The sequence below is a fragment of the Mytilus galloprovincialis genome, chromosome 9 (assembly GCF_965363235.1).
Source record: "Mytilus galloprovincialis chromosome 9, xbMytGall1.hap1.1, whole genome shotgun sequence".
Taxonomy (NCBI): Eukaryota; Metazoa; Mollusca; class Bivalvia; order Mytilida; family Mytilidae; genus Mytilus; species Mytilus galloprovincialis.
This window is the reverse complement of record NC_134846.1, coordinates 39,650,534-39,655,110: the sequence shown is the minus strand read 5'-3', so window position 1 is coordinate 39,655,110 and position 4,577 is coordinate 39,650,534. Positions and strand designations below refer to the sequence as shown.

At 34.5% G+C, this 4,577-nt stretch overlaps 1 long non-coding RNA gene across 1 annotated transcript; it reads left to right on the top strand.

The window, feature by feature from the left end:
• The first annotated feature begins 2,813 nt into the window (after nt 1–2,813).
• LOC143044986 (uncharacterized) lies at nt 2,814–4,321 on the top strand. Its single transcript, XR_012968832.1, has 2 exons — nt 2,814–3,024; nt 3,983–4,321. It is a non-coding gene; the product is annotated as an uncharacterized LOC143044986 (long non-coding RNA).
• Nucleotides 4,322–4,577: the final 256 nt, after the last annotated feature.

Below are 4,577 nucleotides of genomic sequence, written 5' to 3'. Positions count from 1 at the left end.
CTATTGCTGTGAAAGTAGTAAGATTGCGGTATGAACGTAGTATAATCGTGAAAAGAACGTGCTATAATCGCAGTAGAAGCGTGGTAAGATCGTGTTGCAATCGAATAGCTCGTGGTATGGTCGTAGTGAAAACGTGATGAGCGTAGAAAGATCTTGATAAGCGTAGTAAGGTCGCTGAATAAACGCGGTGAGAACGTGGTATAAAAGGCAACGAAAATGTACATTTTCATGTCGCTCATACCGCGACCTCACCACGATCTGAATTTATTTTAGATCGTGGTGATCGTGGAGCGATCGTGGTCTAGTGGGACTGTGGCTTTAAGCTGGGGTCACACATTCACGATTTTTACTGCCGTCCTTGACAGGACCATACTCGATTAAAATTTGTCAAAAGACTGATCAAGATCCTATGAATCGTGGATGGAATTTCAAACTTTAATTAAAATTTGTGAAACAAATAATTTAATCACGACAACAATCAGATATTGTCCAGGAAGCGTCGATATTCAACCGTTTGCAAGCTAATTTATCCCGATAATCCCGTTCTCAATCCGCTTTTAATCCAATTGGTATCTTTCGCTTGGTAAAATTCTACTGAGTCTGTCACGACTGCGTCCCGATTCTACCGAATGTAATCCGACACAGAAAAGACAGTGACCAGACAGTGATTCGACGCTAACAAAAGCAATCCTTTCGAAAACTGTCGACATACTCGGGATGATCAGGTACAGTCGGAACGTAATCCTATCACGGTCCGCTCTATCGCATTACAAACGGCTTTGTCTGGTCTCAGTCGTATTGTATTCTGTAATTCTCGGGACTCTGACGTGGTTATCATTTACGAATTTCGTATTAATAACGGGACTGTTCCGGAACGGTTTCGGCAAAAACGGTTCGCAATCGACAAGATCTGGATGCAGTCTGGACTCAATCGGCAGAAAAACAGCAATGAAAAATTTCTCCAGATCATTTCCGTTCCACAGGACACCGTCCAGAATACACAGAACTTTGTTAGGATTTTGATCCGGTACAGCAGAATCTGTCACGACATAGGCACGATTGTAATCCGACTAGACAAAATCGGCTGAGTTTCCCCGAATGTTACGGGACGCACCTAACTGTTGGGGGGCTTCGCCGAACTATTCGGACCCTTCCCGACCCGTAGAAATCTGTTACGAACCTAAAAGACTGCGTTCAGACAATGATAGGACATTTCAGATAATTGAGGATAGTAATCCGACATTTTCACTTTTCGTGTCGTATCGCTGTCTGATCTCAAACGGGAGCAATAATCCGCAATGTGTGAACCCCGCATTACATACTACATGTTATCATGCACTTTCCGAGGTATATATTTTTATCAACAGGAGTTGCCAGTGCCTCATACTGTTCCTATTACAGCTCTGTATACGATAAAACTGATTATAAATATTGTTCTAATGGATGCTGCAACACATACACAGTGTACCCCACTAATCCATGCTGTTACAGAAGTTACTCCACTAGCTATCCTGGAATGTGAGTGAATATTACGCTTGAAAATTTTGACAATTTTTTTTTCTTATCTGTATGTTTACTGTATAACACGAGTATTTGTTATCTTTGACATTTACAATGTACATACAATGTTCTTCCATAACACATTATATTTGAAAGGGCATTAACTGTGGAATTCATGTTCTCCAATTTGTCTTAAATTCTTACATTTAATTCATAACATACTAAAATGTACTATATAAAGATTACAAAATGTATAAAATAAGTAATGCATAGACTCGATATGTATCAACATTTCGTGTGTATGTTGTCTGGACTTCATCTACATGGAATTAACCACCGAGATTACCTCCAAAGGCTGCAGACGGTCATAATTAATCCGTATTACACTTTCATTGTAGACATTCTTTTCATGTTTATACCTGAAAAGCAAATAAGTATTTATGTATACCACTTTCATTAATGATTGACATTTTATTTTATATATGTCGTACCTAATGACCCTCTACTAAAAAATAAAAAAAATAAAAAATTATAATCTAGGGTGGTTTTCAAATTTGTATTGAGTTAGTTTTATTTTTGGGGTGTGGTAAATGAATAATGTATCCTAAAAAAAATGATTTTTTTTTATCAACCGTCTTGGATTGTAAAATAGCAGAAAAAAATCGGTCTAGATCTTTAAGTTCATTTAACGGATCTTTAAGTTGGAATTTGCAATTTTTGAGAGAAGAATATAATTCATTTGTAAGAGATTGCGTCTAAACGAAGAAAATTATGTGTTTGTCATTGTTTGTGACTGACTTTTACAAATTAAGAACATTTGTTTTATGTTTTATTTTTTATTTGTCTTATCATATAAGGGGAGATAACTCAGATCATGTAACTTTTAAAATTTCCGCTATAAAAGAAAAAATGTGTCAATTGACCTGAAGTTCTCTTTATTATTCTGTAAGTCCATTATTTGCGCACGTGATATTTTCTCATACTCTATTTTAAATTTCTATCGTTTAGTTTTCTGTTTATCACACAAAATCTTGCTTGCCTTGCATTGTCAACCAAACAAAAAATGACCATTTTGCATAACATGTGTCATGAAGAAAAAAAACTGTGACCTATCCCCTTATAATATTTTCGTAAAATAATTATATATTCTGCTTTTTGACAAATTGCTACCGCTTTTATTTCGATCGATCAAGAGAGAGAGAGAGAGCGAGACAGACACACACACACACACACACACACACACACACACACACACGAGAAGGAATGTATCCAATAATTGTCTTTATAGATTTCCTTTCATAACCAGTTGTCAAGATGTATAATACTATATTATGTTGATAAATTGTAGATCGTTTGAAGCAATTGTCGGCTTTGTTGTCGGTCTGTTTGTAGCCTTAATTGCAGTTGTGACGATTGTCGTGTGGCTGTGTTTTAAATGCGCTAGATCAAGATCATCTACTCAAGGACACATCATCACATCAGCACAACCAACGGTTTCATATAATGCTAATTCGAATCAAACAGGTTCAGTGTTTTTCATTCTTTTTCTATAAAAACCTCTGGTCGCTAATCTTTTAATATCTGCCCAATTATGCAACACTTTTGTAGATACACTACCAACGAAGAACAGCAAGTTGGCTTCCACAAACATGACAAATTGAATTTGGCTATGATAATGATACTGATATTCCATCGTGAAAGTATGATAGGATCCACAAAACGTTTAAAACTTTAACTTTACCTTTACTATTTATAAGCCTTATAATGGCCTCGAAGTTTACTTTATGAGGAGCAGGTTTTCACCAAGAAATCCTAGATCATATTTGCTATGCTCGTGTCTGTTGTAAAGATTTAGATTTCGTTAAACGTTATTTATGTGTAATTGGTAAATTACTTAAATGACTAAAGGATTTAGTAACCAAAAATGAAAAAAAAAAAAAAAAAACACAAAATTAAGTGTTTCCTCCTATGACATGATAACACACCCGGGAGTAGTGTCACTACCGGAAACAGTAAAAAAAAATGGTTTATTTAAAATCACATAGCTATTTAGTTATAAAAAAATCAACGAAGGTAGTATTAGCTGAATAGCGCTTCAATACTGGCATGCTTGACAAAAAAAAATTTCATAAATTCTCCGTTGATAAATTAATAAATTATTTGAAAACAAACTTTACTTTAAGGTTCTAACTCCTTTGTGTAAGGTTGACAAATAATTAATTTGAATGTTCTTTTTTTTCTATTGTGATCTTACATGTATGTCGCGGTATCTAATCACTTTCATATCTTTAACATTCCTTGCCCGACTCGTCAAAAAGAAAAAGAATAACGAAATGGCCAGCACATTACATGGACAAGATAAATGTACATAACACACCCTTTGAGTATGGTTAAATTGTTCCAATAGAAATATATTTGTATCGTTCACAAACTTATGAATACGTATGACAATTTTGTATAAACTGATTTGATATTATTTCAGGTATGCAAGGGTATAGTCAGCCGTATGGTATCAATGACAACAGTAGATTTGTCCCACCACCAGCATATAATCATACAGCCATGCCAGCTGGCCATCATCCTAGTTAAGGATTTAATACTATATAATACATGTTATATACGCTTAGTACATGTATAATGACATTTTTAAAATGCTCTGAGTATTTTGAAATTAATGTTAATCAAACAGATTTATTTATAAGTCAAAATCAAAATAGACTATAATTATTTTTTCTGCAGTATATCATATTTGTTTTATCGTTTATTGTTGTGTTTTCTCTTTCTATTTCTTTTTTTACATAAATTAATCCTAGTCTTCTTGTCTGAATTGTTTTACATTTTTTACCTTTCTTGGCTTTATATAGCAAGCAAGGCGATATGGTATTTTGTTCATTGTTGAAGGCCGTGATCAATTAATTCTGTTGTCTTCTTCATTTTGTAAAAGAGGGGCGAAAGATAAAAGAGGAATAGTCAAACTCATCAATCGAAAATAAACTGACAACGTCATGTCCAACAAATGAAAAAGACAAACTGACAAATAATAGTACACATGGCACAACATAGAAAACTAAAGGCTA